We start from the raw sequence: 16,455 nt of genomic DNA, 5'->3' as shown, positions 1-16,455 counted from the left end.
CGGTGACAGCACGGAGGGTGTAGCGGGGTATGTCTTGGGGAGATTTTGTGAGGGAGTTTAACTCCAAGTATTTTCCTCAGGAGGCTCTTGATCGTGTGGAGGCACGGTTCTTGGGGTTTACTCAGGGGGACCGTATAGTGCGGGAGTTGGATGTAGAGTTCAGTCGGCTTGTGGGGTATGCAGGCCGGGCATGGGAGCCAGAGTCGGCTCAGGTGCGGAGGTTCTTGTTGGCTCTGCGGGATGATCTGAGGACTCGGTGCAGAGTGAGGAGCTATGCTACGAGAGCGGAGCTGGTTGAGGTTGCAGCTGGGATAGAGGATGACTTGAGGTCATAGGTGGTTGTGGTCAGTTCTTTGGTGCAGCCACAGTGGTCTCAGCCGCATTCTGTTCCTAGCAAGGGCGGCAAGCCTGGGCATGAGCAGAAGCGGAAGTTTGATGATATGCAGAGATCGAGGCACGGGGGTGCGAGATGCTTTGGGTGTGGTAGCAGGGACCACAAGGTGACCAACTGTCCACAGAGTGGTAAGCAGCGGGCAGTGATAGAGCAGCGGGCGGTGACGGAGCCGCGGACAGATACTCGTGTGTGTTACTACTGCAGAGAGACGGGGCATATCAAGCCTCGTTGTCCCAAGTTCTATCAGATGGCAGTAGCAGCGGTGCAGGCTGGTGTGGGTGTGGTAGCAGAGACCACAAGGTGACCAACTGTCCACAGAGAGGTGAGCAGCGGGCAGTGATAGAGCAGCGGGCGGTGACGGAGCCGCGGACAGATACTCTTGTGTGTTACTACTGCAGAGAGACGGGGCATATCAAGCCTCGTTGTCCCAAGTTGCATTAGATGGCAGTAGCAGCAGTGCAGGCTGGTGGTCAGCCAGGAGTGCAGCAAGGTGTGCAGCCGGTGGGTTGGATCGAACCGACATCGCGGGTGTATTCGACAGTGGAGACCGGTGGCACTAGTATAGGAGCGATCACAGGTATAACTTCTGAGATCCAAACTTGGTCAATTCAATTGTTCATAATATGTTTGTTTTTGCTTGTGATTGAATGTTAGGTTCTCAACACATGAGGTTTGTGTAGGGACCTTGTTGGTGGGCGGGTTTAAGTTCCATGTTATGTTCGATTTTGGAGCTACTCATAGCTTCATCACTCTAGAGTGTGCAGAGAGTGCGGGAATCAGAGGGGATTCCGGAGAGCGTACAGGAGTTGTCAGAATTGCGGGAGGCAAGTTCCTGAGAGTCATTGGACGAGCTAGAGGAGTTGATATTCAGATCGCAGGAGAGTCGTGTCCAGCGGATTTGCTTATCAGTCCAGTGGAGTTGTATGATGTGATTCTCGGGATGGATTGGTTGCATCGGCATAAGGTGCATTTGGATTGCTATCGGGGTAGAGTGGAGTTTGAGCGTCCAGGAGGGAAGTTGGTTTTTCAGGGTATTAGACCGACTTCGGGGAGTCTCGTGATCTCGACCATTCAGGCTGGGAAGATGATCGAGATGGGCCGTGAGGCTTATCTGGTTATTATATCTATGCCAGAGTCAGTGGGGAAGTCTACGGTTAGAGGTATTCCGGTAGTGGAGGATTTTGAGGATGTGTTTTAGTCATTGCAGTGATTACCACCATCTCGGTCGGATCCTTTTACTATTGAACTGGAACCGGGGACGATGCCGTTATCCAAGGCTCCTTACAGGATGGCTCCAGCAGAGATGGCAGAGCTGAAGAAGCAGCTAGAGGATTTGCTGAGTAAGGGTTTTATCCGTCCTAGTTGTTCACCGTGGGGAGCACCGGTGCTGTTTGTTAAGAAGAAGGACGAGAGTTTTCGGTTGTGTATCGACTATCGGGGTTTAAACCGAGTTACTGTCAAGAACAAGTACCCTCTCCCGAGAATTGATGTGTTGTTGGATCAGTTGAGGGGTGCTACTTGGTTCTCCAAGATCGACTTAGCATAAGGTTATCATCAGATTCCAATACATGAGGCAGATGTGAGGAAGACGGCTTTCAGGACGAGATATGGGTATTATGAGTTTGTGGTGATGCCTTTCGGGTTGACTAACGCGCCAGCTGCGTTTATGAGATTGATGAACAGCGTGTTTCAGGAGTTTTTGGAAGAGTCAGTCATCATTTTCATCGACGACATTCTGGTATTTTCCAAGAGTTCTGAGGAGCATGCAGTACATATGAGAGCAGTTCTGAAGAAGCTGCGGGAGCAGGAGTTGTTTGCTAAGCTGAGTACATTCAGTCCATCAGGGAGTGGCCCAGGCCGCAGAGCGCCACTGAGATTCGAAGTTTTCTGGGGTTAGCAGGTTACTATAGGAGGTTTGTTCAGAGTTTTGCGAGTATGGCACAGCCGATGACTAAGCTTACAGGGAAGGAAGTTCCATTTGTATGGTCACCGAAGTGTGAGGCGAGTTTTGCAAGCCTCAAGCAGATGTTGACTACCACGCCGGTGTTAGCACTGCCTTAGCAGAACGAGCCTTATGTTGTGTATACAGATGCTTCTGGAGTGGGGTTGCGCTGTGTGCTTATGCAGCAGGGGAAGGTTATAGCCTATGCTTTGCGGCAGTTGCGGAAGCATGAAGCTAATTATCCTACTCATGATTTGGAGATGGCAGCAGTGATTTTTGCTCTGAAGATTTGGAGATCTTATCTGTATGGTAGAAAGGTACAGGTATTTACAGATCACAAGAGTCTGAAGTACATTTTTACTCAGCCTGAGCTGAATTTGAGGCAGAGGCGTTGGATGGAGTTAGTAACGGATTATGATTTGGACATAGCTTGCCATCATGGTAAAGCTAACCTAGTTGGAGATGCCTTGAGTCGGAAGCGGGCCGCTTCGGCTCAGGAGCAGGATATGGAGGCGTTGGTAGGTGAGATTAGTGCATTGAGTTTGTATGCTATCTCACAGGAACCTTTGGGTTTGGAGGAAGCTGATCGAGCGGATTTGTTGAGCAGAGTGCGGTTAGCTCAGGAGAGCGATGAGGGGCTGGTGAATGCCTCTAAGGCTGCGGGTTCGGAGTATCAGGTTTCTGCTAATGGTACTATCCTTTTGCATGGTCGGGTTTGTGTGCCCAAGGGTGAGGATTTGAGGCATGAGATACTGAGAGAGGCTCATTCGAGCAAGTTTTCTATTCATCCAGGGGCGACCAAGATGTACCGTGACCTCAAGCGGTATTATCACTGGGTCGGGATGAAGAAGGATGTAGCCGACTGGGTGGCGAAGTGTGATACTTGCCAACTAGTGAAGGCGGAGCATCAGGTTCCTGGTGGATTATTACAAAGTTTGCCCATTCCAGAGTGGAAGTGGGATTTGATCACGATGGACTTCGTGGTGGGTTTGCCTGTGTCGAGGACGTTTGATGCGATTTGGGTCATTGTGGACCGTTTGACTAAGTCTGCGCATTTTCTGGCCATCAAGAAAACTGATGGAGCAGCGGTTTTGGCCAAGAAGTACGTGAGGGAGATAGTCAGATTGCATGGTGTGCCTGCTAGTATTGTGTCTGATAGAGATTCTAAGTTCAGCTCGGTGTTCTGGAAGGAGTTTAAGGCAGAGATGGGGACAAAGGTGCATATGAGTACAGCCTACCATCCTCAGACGGACGGTCAGTCAGAGAGGACGATCCAGATTCTGGAGGATTTACTGAGGATGTGCGTGTTGGATTGGGGTGGTCATTGGGCAGATCATTTGAGCTTGGTGGAGTTTGCTTATAACAACAGTTACCCGGCTAGTATTGGGATGGCTCCTTATGAGGCTTTGTATGGGAGGCCGTGTCGTACACCGTTATGTTGGACTTAGGTGGAGGAGAGGAGCATATATGGTGCGGATTTTGTTCAGGAGACCTCGGAGAAGATGCGGGTTCTGAGGCTGAACATGAAGGAGGCTCAGGACCGGCAGAAGAGCTATGCTGATAAGAGGAGAAAGGATCTTGAGTTTCAGGTTGGTGATAGAGTGTACCTCAAGTTGGCCATGTTGCAGGGTCCGAACAGGCCATTGACAGAGACTAAGTTGAGTCCGAGGTACATGGGTCCGTTCAGAGTGGTTGAGCGGGTGGGGCCAGTGGCATACCGGCTGGAGTTGTCTGAGGTTATGCGTGCGTTCTACAAGGTATTTCATGTGTCGATGTTGAGGAAGTGTCTTCATGAGGGTGATCGGTTGTTGCCTAAGATTCCTGAGAATCTTCAGCCCAATATGACTTTGGAGGCGAGACCGTTGAGGGTACTCGGGAGGAGAGTCAAAGAACTTCGGAAGAAGAAGATTCCTTTGATGAGAGTCATGTGGGACTGTGATGGAGTAGAGGAGCAGACTTGGGAGCCCGAGGCGAGGATGAAGGCAAGGTTTAAGAAGTGGTTTGAGAAGCAGGCCGCGACTTGAGCTTGTTTAGCCGGGTCCGAGTTGTAGTCCGTGGCTGGAGCGGGTACGGAGTATTCCAGCCCATCTCTCTTGATACCTGGTCGCATAGAGGTGGTTGGTTGTGCGACTAAGTACCAAGATGAGGTGGTGCTCGAGATGCGGATTGATGGATTGGATTGTTGTATCTTATTTTTCTGTTGTATTTTCGTTGAGGTTGTAACGATTATGACATTTTTGAGATTAATAAAATGAGTATTTTTCTTTATGTTTGACTGTTGTTGTCATGGGAAAAAGAGAAATAGCTCGGGTTTCTATTTTTGGAAGTTTCCATAAACAGGAAGTTTCCACAAAAGGAAGGTTTCCAGAATTAGAAAGTTTCTAAAAGGGGAATTTTTGTGGGAAGTGTTGAGGTAGATCTAGCCGGGAGATACTCGATGGCATCAGATTTGTTTTTGCTCAAGGCCGTGTGGGCCCAACTCATGTGATACCGATAGCTTGATGGACTTTGTGGCCAGAGAGTGGGAGTGATACGTTGCTTCGGATGACGATCCAAGAGCGCGCTTTAGGGTGACGACCCAAGAGCGGAATATTTGAGACTCCCTGGATACCGTAGCTGTGAGCCGCGACTCGGTAGTGAGCTGGTATGTCTCGAGGGTTGCGACCCGAGAGTGGGGGGAGTGTGTGTGAGTGACTTCCTCGATGCCGTAACTTAAGGCGTTTGGCCTGATAGCGAGACGACATTATTCGTTGGTTGCGACCACGGACGGGGGAAGCACTGAGTTGTGAGAAAATAGTGTCTTTGATGTGAGTATATTGGCTAGAGGGAGACCTCATGGTTCAGTCGGAGGTGTGCGGGCTGTTGCGACAGTGCACGGGAAACCTTTGCTTACAGTGATTAGTCCGGTCGGAGGAAGTGCGGGCCGTGTTGACGGTGGCACGGAAGTCCTTGGCGGATGGACGGTGTGCGAGATTTGAGGACGAATCCTTATTGGTGGGGGAGAATTGTAACATCCGAGAACCAAATATTGTAGTTTTGGTGTGGGTATCAATCGACACCCTTGGTGTATCGATCGACACCATGTGTTTCGGTTTGGTCGGGTTTGTTTTAATTGATGTTTGGTTCGGTTTGGTTCAATTAGAATCCCTAAATCGTATTTATAAGTGACTAAACGACGAATTAAGGGTTTTGGGGGGAGTTTTGTTGTCGCCGTTAAGTGAGAAAAGAGAGAAAAAGGAGAGAAAACGTTTCTGTGAGTTTCTGGGCTTGTTCTTGGTGTTTTGGAGAGATCTGTGGCTGTAGAGTGGATATCTGTTGCTGGGAACAAAGGAGAAGCTCCTGGAGGTGTTGATTCCATCGATTTCTCAACCCAATCTTCTGTATTTGAGGTGAGTGCTTGACCATGGTTGATCTAAGCATGAGATCTCTTTTGTTTGGGTGTTTCTTTGTTGTTTGTGGTGTTTGCTTGCTTGGGTGTGTTGTTCTCGAGTTTCCCATAGGTTTGTGTGTCATTTGGGTGAGTTTGGGGACGAAATCGGGATGATTGGAATCAGGATTCGACGTTCGTGTTCGTGCAGTTCGCGTCTGCAGGTATGGCATCGGTCGACACCGTTCAGGCATCGGTCGACACTGTTTGTGTCAGCATCGGTCGACATCGTTCAAGCATCGGTCGACACCATGTCTCCTAGCATCGATCGACACCGGCTTAGCGTCGGTCGACACCGGTCTCATCCGAGACTTGTTTCTCCTGGTTTGATGTATTGTTGTGTGTTATTTGTTTTGCTTAAACTTGAGAGTCTCAAATGCTTGTGTGTATAACCTAGTAGATGGGAGGACGGCCTCACTAAGTATTTATGATAATACTTACGCATCTCAATTGTTGTTTGTGGTGTGCAGGTAAAGCCAAAGTGTGATCGTGGAATCAAAAGCGATGAGGAGTAGGATGTTCTAGAGGCTTGATTGACTGTGATCTAGCTATTGTTAGGTAGCTAGTATTGAGTTGATAGAACGTTGTAGAATGTTGGAACTTTGTTATTTCATTATTGGTTATTGGATTATTATTGTTGGAATTTCTTATTGGTTAATGGAATTGTTTCCTTTGGTTATCCGCTGTTGTTGATTGTTGCTAGGTTGGTAGTGGGTATGAGACCACTAGCGAATTAATATTATTATTAAAAAAAAACGGGAAGGAATGTTTCAGTTATAGGGGTTTAGGGCTTAGAGGATTAGGGTTTAGAGTTTAGTATATGATATAATGAATGGTTTCATGCTTAGGTTTTTAGGGGATATGATGAGGTTAAAATTGTTTAGTAGTTCACAATGAGTACTTCACCAAAACACAAGTAGTTTTTAGTGGACGTGTATAACTTAGCGTCCATGTGGACTTGATTTTATGGACATGAAAGATTAAAATCGTTTGATAATTTACCATGACTACTTTACTAAACCACAAGTTTTTTAATTAATTAGGTATTCATATGTTTTTTTCTCTGGTCATCCAAAAATAATTATCAACCTATGCATGTTACCCATCCACATAATAGCAAACAACATCAATGAATTTGGAAATTTATAAAGAATGTAATGCAAGAAGTCAAAAATTTGGCATAATTTAAGGTTCAAGGTTTACAGGTTGGGGCATGTCAGTTTCATATTTTCTAGTAAAAGATCTTCATATTATGCTACATTTATTAAAATTTATGATTAGGTTAAGATCTAAAGTTTAGGATTTAGGGTTTAGGGTTTAGGGTTTAGGATAGGATATAATGAATGGTCTCATGCTTAGTTTTTAGGGGATTTGATGAGGTTAAAATTGTTTGATAGTTAACAACGATTGTTTCACCAAAACACAAGTAGTTTTTATTGGACGTGTATAACTCATCATCCATTTGGATTTGATTTTAGAATAAGTATCCACAAATAAGACATTAGTATCCACAAATACGTATCCACAAATACGTATCAACAAATACGTATCCACAAATATGTATCCACATAATAAGACATTTTTAGCATCCACATAACAATTAACAAATATTCAACTATAATTGGATAATTAGGTATTCATATAATTTTCTCTGATCATCCAAAAGTAAATATTCATCTAGATATGTTAACCATCCACATAATAGCGAACAATTATTCAAATATAAATAGATAATGTATAATTAACCAGTATCCATAGCACCTCATCCACATGATGGCATCAAATTTTCATTATACAAACCTAGTTTTTGATAGATATGAACGAGTAGATTTGTTATGTGTTGATGGTTGTATGAATAAATGTGGATTGGTTATGTATGAATGGTTGTATGAATGGTTGTATGAATGAATAGACTAGCTAGTAAATATTATTGATCAAGGTTATGTTCGAGCTCGGCCGTACCGTACGGATGTCCGTACACTCTTGCAATAAGGCCGAGCCTCTTGAAGACATAAGAGCAAGGGAGGAGAGGAAGCTCGGTCCATCAAGCCCATTAAGTGTTCTAGAACACTCTAATCTAGCCGTTGGAGATCGGTGAGAAGAAGAAAGAGTCACGGGTACACTAGTTGACTTAGGAGACATCACTATCGCTTGGGAAACGTTCCTTCCTCTCTCTTAATGTCGACATCTTATGTTTCTTTTCTTGTAAAGGGTGATGTAGTATACTTTCAGTATCAATTATTTATCAATCCATAATTTGCAATCAACCAACTCACCAAGAATACACAAAATGCTTAATCTACTCTTAATCAAGTAAAAGTTCTTATGTCACTACTTAACTAATCAAAATGACTCAAATAAAGCAAACAAGAAGATGCAAACTCAAAGCAAACAAACACAACTAGCAATAATACTGAAAATCAAGAATTAACAAGAGAACCTTGGGCAAGGTAATTGACTTGGGAGATAGCTAATCAATCCTAGATGTCTAAGTAACAATCAAGAACAATCCTATGGCTAGAACACTTATGCAAATCAATTCATTTCCATGATCTAGATCCTATGCTAATCAAGTGATAATCAACAATTTCCAAAGGTAATCACAAGACAAACATGCATTAAGAACAAGTTCAAATACCACTAAGCACCCTAATCATCAATTTCCATTGGCTAGGAATGCAAAGCTCTTGAAAAGTTTGGTTCAGGAATTTCATCAAACACCTTGTGGGCATGGAAATCCTAAAGTCTAGATTTAAGCTTGATCAAGGCTATCTAGCAATATTATCACAAATCAAGATAGGAAATGCATAAAATAAACCCTAGACATCAAAGATCAACCATCTATCTCCCTAATCTACCAAGCCCAAAGTTCTTAAAAGATCTACTCACTAATCATCATGATCACACAAAGGAAAGAGTTTTGTCTTTGTGAAATTATAATAAAAGCTTGTAGATTAAGAGATTTGAAAGACAAACTGCTATTAAAACTGGAAAATCCACCAAAGATTCAACAAAACCAAGTATGGAAAAGCTTAAGAACCCTAGGTGGCTACTTAACAAGAGATAATACAAGAGATAAGTCTTCTTAATAGGTTTAGAGTATTTATAGTAAAGTAGAAGAGAACCTAGGTCAACCCAAAACAAACTGGGTCAAACCCGGTTCAAGAATAAAACATGTGAGGTGCTGGCTCCATCGGCCATGGCTTGGCCGAGTGGTGCGGCCGCGTGTCTTTGACCGGTCTAGGTTTGGCCGCGTCGCCTGGCCGCGTGAGTCTTTGCGCCCTCAGCCACTTAAGCTCCATCAGCCATGGCTTGGCCGGGTGGTGTGACCGCGTGTGTCCTCGCGCCTTGGTCATCTGAACTCCATCCGCCATGGCTTGGCCGCGTGTGGTGGCCGCGTGTCTTCAACCGGTCTAGGTTTGGCCGCGTGTGGTGGCTGCGTGTGTCTTCGCACCTTAGCACACTCGAACTCCATCGGTTGAGCTTTGGCCGGGTGGGGAAGTCGCGTGGCTTTGATCGGGGAGCTCTTGACCGAGTGAGATGGCCGCGTGTGTCTTCGCACCTTCACCTTTCCATCTCCACTCTTCTTTGCTTCTTTGCATTAAAACAAGCCCAAATGCTCCAAATGTGTAGAGATCACTCCAAGAACCTGAAAGATAACAAACTAGATGCAAATGCTCCTAAAACAACCTAGAATGACAAGATTATGCAACAAAACTATGCAAGAACAAGGCTTAAAACCCAACAAAAACACAAGATATCAAAGGGGTTGCCCTAATTTAGTCCTCTATTTAAGGTTGTAGACATGTGTTGTAAGAGACTATTCTAACTGGAATCTTATCTTCTTCTCATTCTCTTTGTTCTAACTAGACTCTCTCTCTCTCGACTCTACTCTCTATTCTCATTCACTTCCGCTAATTCTAATATGGTATCAATGCTAGGTTGTTGTTCTTGACAATCTAACTCCTCTATTTCTACAAATCTACAAATCTTCTCACTCGATTCTCCATTCTTGCTACTCTTGCTTCTTTTATTCTCCGGGTAAAAGTTTTATCCAACGGTCCATAGCATTCAAACCATGGAAAACGCTAAGCCGATTGTTACACCGATTGTTCTCAAGGGAACAAACTACTTGCTGTGGACGAGAACCACAAAAACCGCCCTTGGAGGTCGAGGTCTTTGGAGTCATGTCGAAACCGACTATGTTCCAAAACAAAACCTCAAAGGAGAAGATGAAAGCGCTTCTGAGGTGGAAGTAGACGAAGAGAGCGAGAGGAAGGCCAAGTGGTTTCAAGAAGACCAAGTTGTCCTATCTGTTCTCCAGAACTCTCTCGACACGCCAATCCTTGAAGCCTACTCTTATTGCGAGACAGCCAAGGAACTTTGGGAAACGCTCAAAAGCATTTATGGTAATGTCTCGAACTTGACCCGAGTCTTTGAAGTCAAGAGAGCCATCAACAGCCTGAGCCAAGATGACGTGGAGTTTACTAAGCATCTTGGTAAGTTCAGGGCTCTTTGGTGGGAACTCGAGGCCTTACGGCCAAGTTCTCTAAATCCGACGGTTCTTAATGAGAGGAAAGAGAAAGATAAGGTCTTTGGCCTCCTACTCACGCTCAACCCAGCCTTTAACGATCTCATGAAGCACATCCTAAGAGGAGACAAGCTGCCTAGCTTTGAAGAAGTGTGTTCCCAAGTTCAAAAGGAACAAGGCTCACTCGATCTCTTTAGCGGTAAGGGGGAGCTGGTTACGGCCAACAAGGGTGTGTACAAGCAGGAAGATAGGAAGGTCTGGGTGTGTGACCACTGCAAGAAGAGGGGACATATGAAGGACAAATGCTGGATTTTTCACCCCCATCTTAAACCGGCGAAGTTCAAAGCAAATCTCTCCAAGGAAGCGGTAGGTGAGAAAGGGGCCGGTTCATCAAGGCAAGGAGAAGAGGCGGCCATGACTGCGTCCTATGGGGAGGTGGTGAGGAAATCTGATATAGAGGCTCTCATTCGTTCTATTGCCTCACTCAAAGAATCCGATACATGTTTTCTTGCTTCTAAACCAAGTATGTCTCTTGTTGTTGACTCGGGTGCTTCTCACCACATGATTAGTAACCCTAGTCTAATTAACAACATAAAACCGGCTTTAGGGAGTGTTATTATTGCTAATGGAGAACAAATACCTGTGAGAGGAATAGGGGACTTGAAACTATTTGATAAAAACTCAAAAGCTTTCTTTATGCCTACCTTCACTTCTAACCTTCTATCGGTTAAGAGGACCACTAATGATTTAAATTGTTATGCAATCTTTGGTCCTAATAGTGTTCATTTTCAGGATATTGAGACTGGGAAAGTTCTTGGAGAAGGACAAGGGAGTGGAGATCTCTATGTCCTAGAGAAAACCTCACCGAACCTATCTACATCTCTTAAATCTTGTTTTGTTGTTAATTCGAATATGGTGTGGCATGCTAGGCTAGGTCACCCACATTCTCGTGCTTTGGGTTTAATGTTTCCTAATGTTTCTTTTGATAACTCAAGTTGTGAGTCTTGTATCCTTGGAAAACATTGCAAGTCTATTTTTCCAAAGTCAACTACTATTAATGAGCATTGCTTTGATTTAGTTCATTCGGATGTATGGACATCACCATGCCTATCTAGGGATAATAACAAGTATTTTGTGACTTTTATTGATGAAAAATCGAAATATACTTGGATCACATTGTTACCTTCTAAGGATAGGGTATTTGATGCCTTTGTTAATTTTCAAAATTATGTTACTAATCACTTTAATGCTAAAATTAAGGTACTAAGGTCGGACAATGGTGGGGAATACACAAGTCACAAGTTCAAAGAACATCTATCTCGGCATGGCATTCTCCAACAAACTAGTTGTCCTTATACGCCCCAACAAAATGGTGTGGCCGAGAGAAAGAATCGACACCTCATGGAGGTTGCACGATCGATGATGTTCCACTCACATGTTACAAAGAGATATTGGGGCGATGCCGTGATGACTGCGTGTTACTTGATTAACCGGACACCAACCAAAGTTCTTAACGATGTATCACCAATCGAGGTATTGAACAAATTTAAACCATCTCTCGATCACTTACATGTCTTTGCTTGTGTATGTTTTGTATTAGTGCCCGGAGAGCAGCGGAGTAAGCTTGATGCTAAAAGCACAAATTGTATGTTCATTGGCTATTCCACGACTCAAAAGGGGTACAAGTGCTATGATCCAACAACAAGTCGTTTGTATGTCTCTCGAGATGTTCGGTTCATGGAAAATGTTGGCTACTTTGATAACAAGGACTGGAACAGACTCAAGGATCTCTCCAATTCACCGAATGACAGGGACTCCAGCTTAAAATTTCTTCTAGATCATCTCGGTAACCCGTCTCCGCCGACTAGTTCTACCCGGCTCGAGTCAACCCCGACACCTACCGAGGATGAGCCTGATCCTGCTGACGTCCCCGAGGACGTCCTGCCTCCAGACCGTGTTCTTCCTGAGCCAAACTTGATGGTGACCGGCGACCATGGTGTTCCCATAACGCCTACCGAGGAACACTGGGATAGCGTGACTACGGACGGAGACACTCTTGAGTCACATGAAGTCGTGCCATCCACGCACCCTGTCTTACGGAGGCGTGAACGTCTACATGGAGGTGTGCCATCTTCACAACCTGTCTGCAAAGGAGTGAACGTGTTAAGAATAAGCGCGTCTACTACAATAGTCAAGCCGTAGCTCATCCTATCCAGGCCGTTTGTTCGCTTGAGCTGCTTACGGGTGATCACCAAGCTTTCTTTGGTCAGGTTGATGCTCACTGGATTCCCCAAACCTATGACGAGGCTAAGAATCACAAGGAATGGTTAGACGTTGTCGCAGATGAAATCGGTGCCATGATCCGGAACCACACGTGGGACGAAGCCGACCTTCCCAAAAGCAAAAAGGCTGTGAGCTCTAAATGGGTTTTCACCATCAAGTTCTTAAGCACAAGCGCCATTGAACGACATAAGGCTCGCTTGGTTGCCCGTGACTTCACCCAAACGTATGGCGCCGACTACACGGAGACCTTCGCCCCGGTGGCCAAACTCCATATGGTTCGGGTCGTGCTCTCCCTCGCAGTTAATCTCTCGTGGGACTTATGGCAAATGGATGTTAAAAACGCGTTTCTTCAAGGCGAATTGGACGAGGAAGTTTAATGATGCCTCCTCCGGGCCTTGAAGACTTGGTCGCTCCCGGGAAAGTCTTGCGGCTTCGTAAGGCTATCTATGGACTCAAATAGTCTCCGCGAGCCTGGTATCACAAGCTGAGCTCCACCCTCAAGGCTCAAGGTTTTCGAAGATCGGAGGCCGATCACACCCTTTTCACGCTTAAAACCTCTCGTGGCCTTATGGTGGTGCTTATCTATGTCGACGACATTATTGTGACTGGCGATGATAAGGCTGGTATTGAAGACACCAAACAGTCTCTCAAATCTGCCTTTGATATTAAGGACTTAGGGGTGCTCTAATAGTTTCTAGGGATTGAAATTTGTCGCTCTCCGGAGGAGCTCTTTCTTTCCCAAAGAAAGTATACTCTTGACTTGTTGGCTGAAACGGGAAAGCTTGGCGTCTCTCCGGCTCCTACGCCACTTGATGAAGACTACCAGCTTAAGCGAAAGGGGGAGAGCATTCGGGAAAAAGAAGGCAAACCACGAGAACCTATGGACGAACCGTTCCCGGATGTCACGCGTTATCGCCGGCTTGTAGGTAAGTTAATATACCTTACCATCACGCGACCTGACATATGTTATGCTGTGAATCAGGTCAGTCAACACATGAAGGCTCCAAGCAAGTATCAATGGAGCATGGTCGAAAGGATTCTAAGCTATCTCAAGGGTAGTCCGGGTCAAGGCATTTGGCTGGGCAAGAACGATAACACCGAGATAGTAGGCTATTGTGATGCGGACTACAATGGAGATACGTTGGATAGGAGGTCAACCACTGGATATTGTACTTTCATTGGTGGAAATCTAGTGACATGGAAGTCAAAGAAGCAAAAGGTGGTATCTTGTTCGAGCGCCGAGGCCGAGTATCGAGCAATGAGGAAGTTAACAAACGAATTGATTTGGTTAAAGGGGCTGCTCAAAGATCTTGGTATTGACTCAAAGCAACCGATCACTATGCATTGCGACAATGAGGCTCAATTCACATAGCCACCAACTCCGTCTTCCATGAAAGAACCAAGCACATTGAAAGCGATTGCCACAAAGTTCGGGAGAAGATTGAAGAAGGAGTGGTATTACCGTGTCACACTCGGAGTCAAGATCAGTTGGCTGATATATTCACCAAGTCTGCAAGTCCTAAGGTTTGTGATTACATTCATAACAAACTTGGGCTTGTAGACATCACAAGACCTTGATCGACTTCTCTAATTCGTGGACAGTACACTCTTTTTCCCTTGGCTTAGTTTTGTCCCATGAGGTTTTCTAAGTTAAGGTTTTTAATGAGGTGCTGCTTCACGGGTTCCAAGCTTAGCCATTCCATTTGGCTAAGCTTGATGGGGAGCATTGATCAAGGTTATGTTCGAGCTCGGCCATACCGTACGGACGTCCGTACACTCTTGCAATAAGGCCGAGCCTCTTGAAGACATAAGAGCAAGGGAGGAGAGGAAGCTCGGTCCATCAAGCCCATTAAGTGTTCTAGAAGACTCTAATCCAGCCGTTGGAGATCGGTAAGAAGAAGAAAGAGTCACGGGTGCACAAGTTGACTTAGGAGACATCACTATCGCTTGGGAAACGTTCCTTCCTCTCTCTTAATGTCGAGATCTTATGTTTCTATTCTTGTAAAGGGGTTGCCCTAATTTAGTCCTCTATTTAAGGTTGTAGACATGTGTTGTAAGAGACTATTCTAAGTGGAATCTTATCTTCTTCTCATTCTCTTTGTTCTAACTAAACTCTATCTCTCTCGACTCTTCTCCCTATTCTCATTCACTTCCGCTAATTCTAACAAATATTGATGACATGCTAATCATATGAACAAGTGGATTCAACCGCTTGGATAGTTGACTACATAGATTCACCTGCTTGGATAATTAACCACATGAATGAGTATTTCTAAGATGTTACATTATAGGACACATAATAACCACATGGATTCAACCACTTGGATAGTATCTCATGCATCATCAAAATATGGACGACATGATGTTTGATTAATTAGACATTCATTTTTTTTTAAGACGATCATCCAAAAGTATCCATCTACCTAGTTTGAATATCCACATAGTATTGAACAAATATTCAGTGATAAATAGATAGTGTATGGTATAATTATTCATCCTAAATATAGTAAAATGGATTTTAAACTGTAGGAAAAATATAATTATAATGCATTATATATAAAAAAAATTGACAATTTATATCTAAATAAGTAAATAAATTGATTACGAAAATAAAAAGAGAGAAAAATAAAAAGAGTTACGAAAAAAAGAAGAGAGAGAATTGAGTAAAGAGAATTGGGGAGAGAGAAGAAGTAGATAAGAGATATGAAATGTTATAGAGGGTAAAATGGTCTAAAAAGTAAGTGAAAAGTAGAAAACTGAGGTGAAAAGTGTGTTATGGTCAAGAAGTGTGTCAATTGAACAAAGTTTTATAAAAAGTGTGTCTTGATGTAAGATTCCCATAGTAATATATATTGTACAAAACTATACTTAATTGCTGGGTTTTTTTAATTACATTCCTAAGTTTGAAAATTTACTTTTACGCCAATACTTCTTTTTTTTATCAAAATAACTTTTTTCTTCTGAATCCCCTTTTGTTCGTATACCAAATACTTTTTCTTTTTTTTGTAGTTTCATGTTTACTCTTGCAGGTTTTTGTTTGTACTGTTTTGGATCAAAATCAAAATGCATATGCTTTATTGTCTGTTGCAATTTCTGTGGTTGGTTCGTAATTGTTTTGGATCAAAATATCTCAAGTTAAATAATAATAGTGACGAATCTATAATATTTACATTCACCTTTTTTGTAAATGGTGTATATAAAACGTTTTAATGTATTTTCCTTATTAATTTTTATTTATTTTTATGCCATATCACGTTTATTTATTTATTTTTTTAATTTATTTAAATCAAAATATTTGAGAAAGATCAAAAACCCTTTAACCAAATACTCAATTATTCTTTTTCCTTTGAGTTTTCTCTCTCTCGCCGACAGATCTGCAAAAAAACAAAAAGAGTGATTTTTTTTTTTTAATGTTCTTAGATTTCTGTTTTGATTGTTGTGTGTGTCACCATAGCCAAAGCTTATCTTGGTTCTTGTTTAGTTGCTGCGGAGATGATGATTTGCGGCGGAGATGAGGATTTACGGCGAAAGAAGCCATGGAGAGAAGTCTGGGGGCGTAAATGAGTTGGTGGTGAAGAGGGAAGATCTGGGGGCGTAAATGGACGGCGGATGAAGCCATGGAGAGGTTAAAATCGGGGGTTGATGGTGCAGAATCGGCAACGGCGGCGCTAGGGTTTAGAATTATTGATACTAGGATTTTTGTGTCTCCTAGTACGTCTCAATTAACCTTATGCGTTGTAGTACTTTAAGGTGTCAATCCAAATGGGATGTTGCTAACAATCAAGATGCAATCAAGCAATCACAAGTCAAGCCAATTCAAAAGAGTGTTTTTCTAACAATCCTAGAATGATCAAAATGCAAAACTGAAATGAGTCACA

Source organism: Camelina sativa, chromosome 9 (assembly GCF_030686135.1).
Source record: "Camelina sativa cultivar CO46 ecotype springtype chromosome 9, ASM3068613v1".
NCBI classification, from domain to species: domain Eukaryota; kingdom Viridiplantae; phylum Streptophyta; class Magnoliopsida; order Brassicales; family Brassicaceae; genus Camelina; species Camelina sativa.
This window is presented reverse-complemented; position numbering follows the sequence as displayed.